The sequence below is a fragment of the Lampetra planeri genome, chromosome 76 (genome assembly GCF_965212315.1).
Source record: "Lampetra planeri chromosome 76, kcLamPlan1.2.h2, whole genome shotgun sequence".
NCBI lineage: Eukaryota > Metazoa > Chordata > Hyperoartia > Petromyzontiformes > Petromyzontidae > Lampetra > Lampetra planeri.
The window spans coordinates 1,319,900-1,333,779 of NC_136181.1; the positions used below are offsets into that span (position 1 = coordinate 1,319,900).

The following is a 13,880-nucleotide window of genomic DNA, read 5'->3' on the forward strand; positions in this document are numbered from 1 at the left end:
GGGTTATGTACGGTAGTGCGAAAGAAGTTCAATATACACACATATGTAACAACTCGAACGACGAATACTAGGAGCCACTTTATTTAACACAGAATAATCTAGGTCCGGGCTTCGTGCTTGGAGTTGAAGCAGCTGTACTTATCCTCAAACGTCCCCTCCCCTTGTGCTCTGCCCTTTATAATAATTCCAGTTCCCTTTCTGGAAACTTCCCCCACTGTATTTTCCTCAGCCAATCCCTGTCCGTCCCCTCTAATGGTTTCCAACCATCGCCTCTGGGTTCCACTTTGTCTCCTGCCTATTCTCATTCAAACCCTTTCCCCCAATCACTTGAAAAGCCTGCCACCCGACCAAGTCTGGGCCTATATAAATCCCTGTGGAGGCCTATTTCGGCCAATTGGAGTCTTTGGTTTATTTTGAATAACTGTTAGTCTGTACATTGGCTTGGAGTAATATTTCGAAATTACACATACATACAGGATCAATAGCAGCAGCACCTACAACTAGCACGGTTGGCTATGTACGGTGCGAAAGAAGTTCAACATACATACATACTCCCCATAGACTCAACACTGACCATGCACTCAACACTGCACCATAGACACAACACTGCCCATAGACTCAGCACTGCCCGTAGACGTAACACTGCCAAAAGACTCAACACTGCCCATAGACTCAATACTGTCCATAGACTCAATACTGCTCATAGACTCAACACTGCACTGTAGACTCAACACTGTACCTCCAACTAGCACGGTTGGCTACGTATGGTGTGAAAGAAGTTCAACATACATACATACTCCCCATAGACTCAACACTGACCATACACTTAACACTGCACCAGAGACACAACACTGCCCATAGACTCAACACTGCCCATAGACTCAACACTGCCCATAGATCTTAATTTTAGAACTTTCGTGACTGCAGGAATTATTATTTGGTTCTTTCGGTTAAGTCACGTCTAAAGATAAAATAATAAATTAAATTAAATAATAGAATACGACGTTTCGATTGCAACACAAGCAATCATCATCAGGTATAATGAAATAGCGACATAAAATCTAACCAGAAAACTATAAACAGACATATTAGCAGACAGATATCACCAAGATACATAGAGAGAGCAACACAGGTAACAGAGAGAGGTGATCGTCTCTGTGGGGTGGCCTTAAATAGACAGAGGAGGGCGGACGCAGAGAGAGGGAGGGGGGTTAGAGAAAAAATTAGCATATCAATGAGTGGACAACAAAACGTGGTGCTGCAAGTGCCGTGTCATCGCACTTGCAGCACCACATTTTGTTGTCCACTCATTGATATGCTAATTTTTTCTCTAACCCCCCTCCCTCTCTCTGCGTCCGCCCTCCTCTGTCTATTTAAGGCCACCCCACAGAGACGATCACCTCTCTCTGTTACCTGTGTTGCTCTCTCTATGTATCTTGGTGATATCTGTCTGCTAATATGTCTGTTTATAGTTTTCTGGTTAGATTTTATGTCGCTATTTCATTATACCTGATGATGATTGCTTGTGTTGCAATCGAAACGTCGTATTCTATTATTTAATTTAATTTATTATTTTATCTTTAGACGTGACTTAACCGAAAGAACCAAATAATACTGCCCATAGACTCAACACTGCACTGTCGACTCAACACTCGACCTCCAATTAGCACGGTTGGCTACGTATGGTGTGAAAAAGTTCAACATACATGCATACGAACCTAGACAATGCAAATAATCGACATACTGCTTGGAATGACAAATGCAAGGTGAGGAGTTCAAATTCGGAAATTAGGAGGAAATCTAATTTCTGATTTATGGTGAAGGAGTGGGACAAGAGGCAGATGCATGGCAGTGTGATGGATCTGGATGTCACGGTTGCAGATGTGGCCTGCAGATGCAAAGTGTGGGTTAAACAGATGCATAATTGTAGTTTGATTGTAAAGGCAACGGCTATCGATCAAAAGCCTTGGTGATATGTTACCCTCAATGCTCTTTAATGGCCCACCGGAAGAGTTTGGGATCATATTTTGAATCCAAAAGGGATCCTGAAAGTGATGGTATTTGCTTTGCTGAACTAATTTGATACAGCGGTTCCTCAAAACAAGAATAATTGGTCCAATTTGAGTCCAAACCCATTTGCTTAGCGAGTTAACAAGCTGCGTTTTTAGAGCAGATGAGCTGGGACATTTCTGAGTTAAACCAATCGGCTTGATTTCCCCTGACTCCTAACTTTTTTTTAAAGGGCATGTTTGTCAACTATAGAAGATGAGGTATTTTGGAAGAAAGACCAAGCAGTGTCCAAAATGGAAATTTTACAGATGGAGGTCAGTCAGAATTGGCAATGTTGCAGATGAAGGCTCGACGGTCAAAATTACTTAAAAGAGCGCTTAAATATACTGCATTTGAAACGTTAAACAGTTTCATTTGTAGAATGCCAAATATAGTTGAGCTGTCACTAAAATGATGTCCAAGGACACCCACTTTTACAAACATGTCTGGATAATTTGATAATGGGGACATCAAGGGTGATATTAGGACAAATCAGCGTAGAGATGAGCTGCGGGGTTCGTTTACATTCATATTTTAAGGCAACAGCCTCAGTCGGAGGATTGACTCAGTTCCAGTTCAAGACACCAGTGATAATCACTTCCTCTTTAGGTAACAGTAGAGATGGCATTCCGCAGAAGTAACAACGACATGGAAGCATGGCTTTTTGGTGGCCAGTAGCAGCACAAAAGGATGTTATATATAGGATTCTGGGGAGAGTTTATCTTCTGTGGGAGGGCTTCGAATTGATCTTGGACCATGGTCGCATAGATGGAAGAACATGTGATGTCGCTGCATACGCAGATTGGAATACCACCACCTTTATTCGAGAGTTTTTCGAGTCTAAAATAGTTGGAGTTATAAATACAAAGTCACATTGTGTTCTTCCCAGACGAGAGGCAAGTTTCGATGATGCATACAATAGCCGGTGAAGATTGTCCAGCATGTTAGAGGATACCATGTGTGGTCATATGTAGGATACCCAAGCCAGAACAATGAGCAAAGTCGGCAGCACTAAATTAAGAAGATGGAGGAAGAAATGGTGTAGGCCCAAACTTGCATTATATCCCACCTATGAACAGGAAGAGCAAGACTCACAGCTTACTAATGTTTTTTTCGATTACATAATGTGGGCCTACATCGCAGGGGTTTAGTAGAAGAGGGAGGACAAGTTAGGAGCGCAGACATGTTGGGGAATTAACATTTAGAATCATGAGATAGAGGGAATTCCCCAAGAAGAGCTAGAGTCTGTCGCCAGTGAAAGGGAGGTCTAGACCACCCTACTCAACATGCTGCCTCCGCGACCATCACCAGGACAAGCGGATTGAGAAATGAATGAACAAACGAGATAGAGGTGTGGAAGGAAAGGATGTTTTCCGAAAAAGGAAAGGGAGGTGCGTGGGGAAGAGTGGGATGTTGGGCAGAGGGAATAGGCAGGGAGACAATGAACAGGATCGTGAGAAAAAGGCAAAGGAGGAGAGGTGAATTGGAGGAAGGAATTGATGAGGGAGGAGAGGGAAGGAGATATAAGTGGCAGAGGGTTGGGGAGATATTAATGTGGAGGAGGGAGGGGGGTGAGCACGCAGACCAGAAATATATAGAACCATGGTGGGAGGACAAGGAGCAGAGAGATGGGTGGGGTCGAGTTATGATGAGGAGCGAGACAAGAGAAATGAAATAAGCAGAGTAAGTGAGGAGAGCGAGAAAAACTGAGAATGGGACCGAACAAGGCCTAGTCGCCACGTAGCATTTTAGGGGGGCCTCAGCGGATGAGGGCAAGAGGGGGGCACCTGACATGGTGGGAAGGGCTCTAGTAGGAAAGAGGGGGGGGGGTGAAAGAAGCGGGGGAAGAGCTGGTGGAGATGCCTGATGCGCAGCTGCACAGATATAAACAGAGGAGCGTCGCGGTCAGGTGTCCACGGCAGTGATGGGTGGTGAATCGGTCATTTACCAGATTGTCTCTCATACAATCTGTATAATTCCTAAATTTAGTAGCAACATATTTATGCCTTTAATGGCAATCAAAAGTAAAGAATGTAACGTCCATAATGCGTTCCAAATAAAGCACAACATCGTGGATATTGTGAAGGTACACCCGGGTTTGATGATGGCACTTAATACTCTGCACACGTTTTGCATTCTCCTCACTCGTACTTGCCCCACCTCAGTATAATCACAATCGTTATCATAATTCGCGTATTACCTATGCACTCGTTTACACCCCTTTTTCCTGAACGCCATTTGCATCATCAGTTATATTATCATCATTAAATTATCATCATCAATACATTAATATACAGCAATGCCTCGCCAACCGCGGAATTCATGTATACACGTTTTTTTCATTTGTATACCAATTTACCATCCAAAGGCCTGGAAATGTGAGTATCCACGGGTAAGCACGGGTCTGTTGCTGCAATTCCACGTAGTGGTGTATACCGAATCGCAACCGCATCGTTTGCTTGTTTGTTGGTTAAGTTACAGTGATGTTACCGCTTTTTACATTACATGCTTTCATTTAACTCACTGTTGTTGTATTCTCAAATCTTGTAACTCAATTTTAACCCACGACTACAAACTTGGTATACTTATGTCATACTGATGATAATACTATATTCTATCATTGAAAATTAAAAATATATCTATTTTTAACAATCTTGTTTATATGTTATGTTTCGGCTTGGGTCTATTTGTCCACGGTAAACTGACGTTAGCTGTAATTGGCCATGACGTCCCTTACGTTATGGAACGCTTTGGGGCCACTTCCTGGAGTCGTGGAGTCTTCCATTACTAGTACATTTCATAAAAGCGTGTTTAAAAAAAGAGTTTTTTTTATCAATATTACTTATTTTAAGAAAAGAAAATCAGGCACCACCGATCCAGCGACCGGCACAACTAAAGACGGGCATAAGATTAAGATTAAAAAAATACCAGAATTGATTGCCAATTAATCGACACAGCGATTAACCCGTAAATTACGATGATGTTTGATGTTTATTATATTCTTATGCACAATTGGCGGGGTAAGGGGTCTACTCCTTCACTCTCCAGAACTTATAAGCATAGTTCTTGAAATGCATCTACTGCTGGATGAAGCCTTCTCCCCCCTCTAATTCACCATCGGCATCATCAGCCAGGGTCTCTCCACTGCTGGACGAATGCCTCACTCCCCAAACCATGAAAAAATGACACTGTCACCTCATTCATCACACACGACACATCCTATACTTTGTCAATGGCACCTCCAAAAGTGTTCATTATTTTCCTCTAGTTTATAATATTCAAAAATGTCATATTGTTTGCGTCATAAGGTTTGCACCTGTCACCTGTAGCATAAAGATAACTATTAGACATGTATCTCTACATGTCAGCAAAAACGGCGTTTGGGACAGCACTCTATTATAAAAAAAAAACTTTGTAAAACTATTATGATTGCCGCTCCTGCGATATTTTCGTTTTATCTTAGTCTTTTAGCTTCACATATTTCAATTACTTAATTAAAACATCCGCTATCGTTTGAAATTCGCCGTCTAGTTCTCAAGTTGTACATTATATAGAGTTCTGTCGTTATTTTTATATTAATCACAGAGCAGCTGAGGAATCTTCACTGAGTGCGACCACAGCCTGCGCGGCTCACAGCACAGCCTGCCTGGAGCTGCTGCTCCCTGGGCTTGTCAGATATGGACAGCTGCATGATCAGCGGTCTCCACGCTGTACACCTCGGACAGAGCACACAGGAGCAGCCTACCTCCCACCGCTACCTTAGGCCTGCTGTTCAACACACCTGTGCTGTTGAGAGAGGCCTGCTGTTCAGCGAACCTGTGCTGGTGAGAGGAACCTGCTGTTGAGCACACCTGTTCTGCTGAGAGAGGCCTGCTGTTCAGCACATCTGTGCTGCTGAGAGGCCTGCTGTTCAGCGCAGCTGTGCTGGTGAGAGGGGGCTTATCGCACCTGTGCTGGTAAAGGGGGGGCTGCTGTTCAACGCACCTGTGCTGATTAGAGGGACCTGCTGTTCAGCGCACCTGTGCTGGTGAGAGGGGCCTGCTGTTCAGCGCACCTGTGCTGGTGAGAGGGGCCTGCTGTTTGGTGCACCTGTGCTGGTGAGAGGGGCCTGCTGTTCAGCGCACCTGTACTGGTGAGAGGGGCCTGCTGTTCAGCGCACCTGTGCTGGTGAGAGGGGCCTACTGTTCAGCGCACCTGTGCTGGTGAGAGGGGCCTGCTGTTCAGCGCACCTGTGCTGCTGAGAGAGGCCTGCTGTTCAGCACACCTGTGTTAGTAAGAGGGGCCTGCTGTTCAGCACGCCTGTCCTGGTGAAAGGGGGCCTGCTGTTCAGCACACCTGTCCTGGTAAGAGGGGCCTGCTGTTCATTGTTGTCCTGCACCAAGAGACACATGCTCATAGTCTGCCATTCTTGTACTTTATTTGTTATTGTCATAGTTTTAACATACTTATCTCTGCTTTGATTAAGTTTGCAATTTAGTACTTTTGTCAGCAGCATCCCCTTTCAAACTACCAATGCTATTAGCAAACTTGGTCTCTTACGCAGACTCAAGTATATTCATAGGGGCTCTGGTCGTGGTTCTATTGAGTGGGCACCATTCAGATGATTCAGTACGTTTCCTTTCGTAGACCGGTCCCCAGGTACAGAAAACCATCAGGATTATTACGACCATCAGGACTATTCCTATTGAGCGATGTAGAGATTTCCATCAGTTTTTTTCCCGCTAAGATTGATCTCATCCGTAATACAAGCTGCCACTGATCAAGCAGCTGTCCATATCTGACAAGCCCAGGGAGCAGCAGCTTCAGGCAGACTGCATTGTAAGCCGCGCAGGCTGTGGTCGCATTCAGTGAAGATCCCTCAGCTGTTCTGTGATTAATCTAAAAATAACTACAGTATAATATAATGTATCATTCGAAAACCAGACGGCGACTTTCAAACGATAACGGATGTTTTAATTAAGTAATTGAAATATGTGAAGCTAAAAGACAAAGATAAAACGATAATGGGGCAGGAGCGGCAATAATAATAGTTTTACAAAGTATTTTTTTTCTAAGAGTGCTTCCCAAGCGCCGTTTTTGCTGACAAGTAGAAAGACATGTCTAAGAGTTATCTTCATGATACAGGTGACAGGTGCAGACATTATGACGCCAAAAATATGAAATTGTCCCATGGTCAGCCTCACGGCAAAGACTCGTTTAGTTCTGGATAGTTTTGCCCCAATTTCTTCCTTAGCCCTCTTGGAACTTGCTTCCAGGTTGAATTTGACCGCCTGCGATTTGGATCCCTGCGCTTCGTGGCTCCTAAACGGGTCATTGGAGACAGCAGTCTCAATGCTTACATCAATCATCAATTCCTCCCTTTCGAACGACGAGGTCCCTGTGTCCCTTAAAAAGGACCTGATGTGACCACTTCTGAGGAAGCCAGGACTGGATGTTTGTTGTATCCTAAGCCTTCTTCCAAACTTGATATTTTTATATATTATCTTTTTACTTGATATATAATGAATGAAAACACACCAAAGCGCAGCAAACTGCAAAACACCAGGTGTTGTAGTAATGAACGGGAGGAGGGCTAGGATGGCAGAATTGCAGCCTTGCTTCGAGGAGAGATAAGGGCAGTGTCGACTCGAAGCAGAGGCGCCTTTGTCTGGATCACGGCCACAGAAGGCCGGGGGGGTCATCACTGATTGTGTGTTAGGAATTTCGAGCTAATTGGAACACGTGCACACAGGGAGGAGAAATACGCCTTGTTCTCTGCAGCTGAAAGAGCCAAGATAAACTCAGCTCAAGGTTGTGTACACAGGAGAGGGGGCTGATTAACAACCACTGCACGTCTGAACGTGAGGGGGCCTTGTCCTGGAATTAATCACCCTCCCAGAGAAGAAGGTTGGATGACCACAGTGAGACGAGAATAAGCGTGTTGTTACTCTCAAGGCTGCTGGCTCAGCTGAACAGCGAGGCTGCGGGGGCCACCAGAAGTTCGTGTTCGCCTAGTTAAGTCAAAAAGCTCAATTATTCTGTATTGCTATTAAAGTCACGTTAAAGTCGGAATTTCACAACAGGGTAGGCTAAAGTTATTGATACAACTCGACCCGAAGCATAACGGGATGAATCACCACCAGGTCGGAAATAAAATACATAATAAAAGAGCGATGTTAAATCCAGGGTCGGAGAGAAAGGGAGATCCCGGCCGTCTTTGTATCCCCGCAGCGCGGGATAGGAGTGTATACGCTCGGGGAAACACCTCCACTTGAGTCAAGCACCACGATGGGAAATGACAGACCTTAGGTTACATACAGAATCATAACTGTGAAATGGTAAGGGACAAATGTTAAAACTTTTAATCATTTCTTCGTGCGTCAGCGAGGGTCGGAGGGAGTGTGCCCCTCCCTCCAGGTGGTGCAACACGGACAAAAGACGCCTATGAGACGATTTGTAACGTCTGTGTTTTGGTTCATGAAGAAGGCCAAACAAGAGATAAATCGCACCCAGACAGAGAGACGACCTCGAGGCAATTTGTAACACCTGACTGTTTGCTCGTGGATTTTATGGAGGGAATATGACCACGGAATATACCGTGGGTGATGCACACAAGGACACACGGACGTACGGACACACACATGAACACACCTACACACGGACAGATCCTGACACAGTAAATCAAAAGGAAACCCCGCCTTGTGGGCAGGGTCTAAAGGGATTTTTCGGCATAAAAGAAAGGACCCTGAGCATTGGAAATCAGTTCGACCAGGAGAGTCAACTCATCACGAGTTCGACCAGGAGTGTCAACTCATCAGCCGAGTTTGACCAGTGGGTCGGCTCAGGAGTTCGACCAGCGGGTCGACTCAGGAGCGAGCTGCGACCATCGGGTCGGCTCGACTCATCTTCAGCTCGACCGAGCGGGTCGACTCAGGAGCGAGCTGCGACCAACGGGTCGGCTCGACTCTTCAGCGTCTGGGACTCAGCCGAGTTCAGCCGGCTCTCGGGGCTCGACTCAAGCGGCTCCCCATCTCCTCTGCAGGCGGGCAAGACCCGCTTGACAGCTCAACTCGGCCTGCGTGGGTCAACCTCTGCCGAGTCGAAGGTCTCTCTGCAGCTGAAGGTCGCGGTTTGGCGACGAGGCGACGACCCAGCACTGCGCGCTGCGAGCGAGCTGTGGGCGCCACCTACCGACCGGGTTCCGAATTACGACAGCGTATCAACGGACATCCGAACCAATTCACCACGGTGACAGAGGAGCGACTAATACGTATGACGCGCACCGCCCCTCACCACACGACCGCCAGGCGTCTGTTTGACATAAAGAACCGACTCCGAACATTGACTATTCAAGACCACTCTTACCACTCAAACACACTCGAACCCATAAGCCATCCGTGGCTGTGAAGAAACACTCGAGACCGAGTGATGGCCATCCGTCGTTTATAAGAGTATTCGTAATTTTATCTTTAATATTTAGTGGGCTGTACTCTTAATCGCATAAATTCCCAACAGATCCATCAATACGAATTGATTATTGGCACCTCCTTCCGCCGAGCAACGCTCACGTGGGGAGTGGTGGCCCACCAGATCCTTATCAGGTGATCTGGTCCCCAATTAGTAAATTTGATATAAGATAACGATCTTCGGAAAAGGAGCACCGTCGCAGGCCCTTCCTCCGAGCCATTCTGTTGTCAGATAACCTGCCGATGTATCTGTTGAGATTGGTGCCTTTAAGAATAATAACTGTTTTGATTGTGTTTTTTTATCGCCGTATAATCTTTCAAGTATAATCATTCATTAACGTTAAGGTTTTCTTAGCATAGTATTTGCATGTTTTAACGACTCTCTCTCTCACTAACAACCATCGCGTTATGCGGGATCCATGTGCCGTTGTCAAAGTGAAATCAGACAATCATTGATGATACTGTATTGATGCCGTGTTGACGTTCCGGGATTGAGAGTTCGCATACTATATCATATTTGAGGTTGAATTAGTAATAAATTGATTAATACAGAAGTGGTTGTGTGATTCTTTCCTGAAGTCTATGCATAAGATCTGCTTCTGCGTTGAGATCTGAACTTGGTGACCTTAATAAACACACTAACACATACTCAATAAATGTTAAAGCGATAACGGGGTGAACCGGGGACCTAAAAATATAAGCGAGAATGAGACGAACCTAGACAACGATGCCAAGTTAATCTAAGTTAATCTTGCATACTTACACCACACCTGCATAACTGCATACGATTAATTGCCTTATTTCGATCGATAACCCACCCTCGTCACCGAGGCGGGGTCTGGTTATCATAACGACTTGCATTATCATAATTCCACCCACTCGCATAATTACTACGATTACCTCTCGAATTGGCATAATTAAATGTGCATAATTACCTCAATTAACATATTTCCGGATAATTACACATTTGGCCAAATTTCAATTGATTATTATTATTTTCACTGAATATTCATAACCCACACATACAACATAATAATTTCACCCACGCACGCATACAACACATCAAAATTTTCATACCCAACATATACAACATAATGGGGGCTCGTCCGGGATCTCTCACAGACAGTGTTTTGCATGGATGATGGAATGAACCACTACGTGTTAACCAGAATATCGGGATCAAACATTGCATTGTGATTGTAAACGGGCGTAAAACAAAAAAAAACGCCCTCTAAGGTTAAAACCCAGAATAGCAGGTTGAAACAGAGACAGTGGAATTAAGATAATATCGTATCAAACCGATTGCATCCTGTGATAAATGGTGTTAGAGGTACACACTCTGAATCGGAAAATTACAGAATAGCTCGAGTCAAACTGACTACACTCTGTGAGATAATTGTTTTATATGCACTCTGAAAGGAAAGGTCAAAGTAACTTCCGCCATACCTGAGATGATAGGATTAAGAATAATTTTTGAATGGGTTACGGGGTACGGGGAACTCGTATTAAAACGTACCGACCAATCTGTTACAAGGCAGTACAGTCAGAGAGACATATGGGAAGGGAGCTGTATCGATAACACGAACACACCTCGGGGGAAACTAATTGACTGGATAAAATGTAACAAAGGCGAACACGATGCAAAAGCTGCAGAGAAGGCAGGACAGGACTCATTCCTCCTCACACAGGCATACAGACAGGGATGGTGGAATAAAGGAAAATTTGGAAAGGAAACAGGAGAGAAATCGTCTCTAATAAACGAGGAAAAATGTCCTCACACCATCGTAAGGGAGGAGAAATCAGGGCTCGCGACACCAGCGAAACTCACAGACGTGTATCCACAGAATAAATATGGAAGTAACATTAAATCACACTCATTCGAGAGAAGGGATGGAGAGATACATATGCAAACAAAAACATGTGAGATTGACAACTTCACAGATAGAGGGAAGCAAAATGTTAAAGTAAAGTCGACAGGACGTGCTCCGCTAAGGGCAGAGGCAAAAACTGAAGGGAAATGGCAACACGAGCGACACGGCACTGGGCGCGCACACAGAAAATGCACACCGCTTAATCACGCCCCACACAGAACAGATAAAAGTGACAGATTGCCTGATGATAACTTGTTTGATGATGACGCTGACGGCGATCAACTTGCGGAATACTTATTCAACAGTAAAACCCTTAAATTGATGGACAAGGCTCTAGTCAGAATTCCCGATTTTGACCCCCACAATAAGACTATGGATATCCACACACATATCGTGACAGTGGAAGAGGAGGCAATGATTAGAGGGCTGAGGAGACGGGATGAAAAAGCGAGTTTGTTGAAACGAAGCTTAAATAAAGATTCTATCCCATGGGTAAAGTCACTACCACACAAGGTTAGAAATGATTTTAAACAACTGAGCCTGGCAGTGATTCGGAAGTTTGGAGAATATTCGACACTCACTGAGGGGTTTTATGCTGTAAAATCGATGACCCAGGGCATGGACCAAGATCCACGGGACTACCTCGTGCAATTTAAAAGAGCGTATTACGCAGGCGATGTGAATCAATACCACGAAGGAGATAAAATGTTCAAATTTATGTTTTTTTAATCCTTGAGCCCAGAGATTACAGAAAGGGTGAGAATGGTTGTGAATCCAGAAACCGCATCCTTACGCCGCATAGAGAGCAAGGCGTACATGGCATGGTTATACAGAGCTAAGAATCATAATTCGGATCCAGAACACAGGGAGAGGGATAAAGAACCCAGCCTCTCAGAGAGGAATAAAAATCACCGAGCAGTCCCACAATGCTGGACGGAGCAAACAAACACGCACACATGGCAAAATAACCCAGAGAGAGGTTGGCACGAGAATGAGAGCGGCATAAAGCCGAACATGCAGGAGAATCGTAGGAGGGAGAGGTTCAGAGCAGAACCATATCAACACCCCATCCCACGACACACGCAAGGTTCAAATTACGCACAGAGATGGCAAGATAACCACCTAGCGGGAAGGTGTTACACCGACCGCGGAGGTATGGATGCGAACATTCAGAGGAATCGCAGGATGGGAGGTCAAACACAATCGATCCAATTCCGACCAATTCCTCCACCGGCTATACCAGGAGGGAATAGAGGAATAACACAGAATGCGGTCCAAAGACATGATAAACAACCCACAGTGAGCGCGAGCGAGCGGCCAACACGCGCCCCACCCGCCGAGGTATTAAACCCGAAACTCAATGAGGAATACAGGCAGGCTACAAGTGACAGGGCGGGCAAAGACGTGGACAGTACTCCCGTAAATGACGCGCGGATCGAATACAAGGACAGGGTTGCATTGAAGCGTGATCGGACAGTACAAAAACCGACAGCAGGGACACGCCCTGAGGAGCGCAGGCATGAGCCTTTGAATGGAAAATATCCAAGGGAAACCAAAATTTATGTGGATCGGAGTGCTAAAATGGAGACGAATGTCCATGACGTATCGGGAATGGTGTTGGAATCCAACACACTCGTAAAAACAAAGAGGGCAACATTACGAGGGACAGAATTAAATCGACACACTAACTCGGCAAATGTGCATGTAATCGCAGAGAGAGCGAATGCCAGTGATGACGGAGTACAAAAGTTGGTTGTGTGCGCGAATTCTGATTATGTGCAGCACAATTTTACACCACACACTCCCACGACGCGAGAGAGTGAGAGGGGAAATTACAAAAACGAACCGGAAAACCGTGATCGAATGATCAAAGTGATAAGTGGTAAACCAGACACTCGGAACTTGGTAAAAAGATTGCAAGGATATACCAGGAGGAAATTAACGCAAAAATGCGTTCGAAACCGCTACCTAGCGTTTCCCAGGATTTAGCAAAAACAAAAAAAATTAATATCCGTCGGAGTTATGAGGGATGAGAACCATGTAACTGGGGATATCGATGTTAAAGTTTATTTCTTTTGCTTATTTCAAATGTAACCTTGTTAAGATTGATACATGCGCGCGCTTTGGAAGGAATGCGTTATGGATTAGTACTGATGTTTAACGTTGTGTTTTATTTCTTTTGCTTATTTCAAATGTAACCATGTTACGATTGTGATACATATGCGCACGTCGTAAGAAATAACCGCCGAGAGTGAGGGCGGCTTATAGATTCATAACACAAAAAAGGGGCATTTACTTGGTTTGGAAATTCGCCAGTGGCCAAATCGACCCTATGAGATCTCTTTTACCAGTGGCAAAATATAATGGTAGGTTTTTACCCTTTTAACTGGTACAAAACTGACACCTTTATTCAAGGCATCATGTTTGCAATGACCACAACACAAGTAGTCAATAAAGCAAACAAAAAGAAGCAACTCTGATAAGGATAATAATATGCACTGTCCTTGAAGTTGAT

The 13,880-nt window shown here is 44.7% G+C and overlaps 1 protein-coding gene across 3 annotated transcripts in view; it reads right to left on the reverse strand.

The window, feature by feature from the left end:
* Window positions 1-13,880, reverse strand: part of LOC144737965 (P2X purinoceptor 4-like) — a 135,515-nt gene that overhangs the window by 42,389 nt on the left and 79,246 nt on the right. The window lies entirely within an intron of this gene.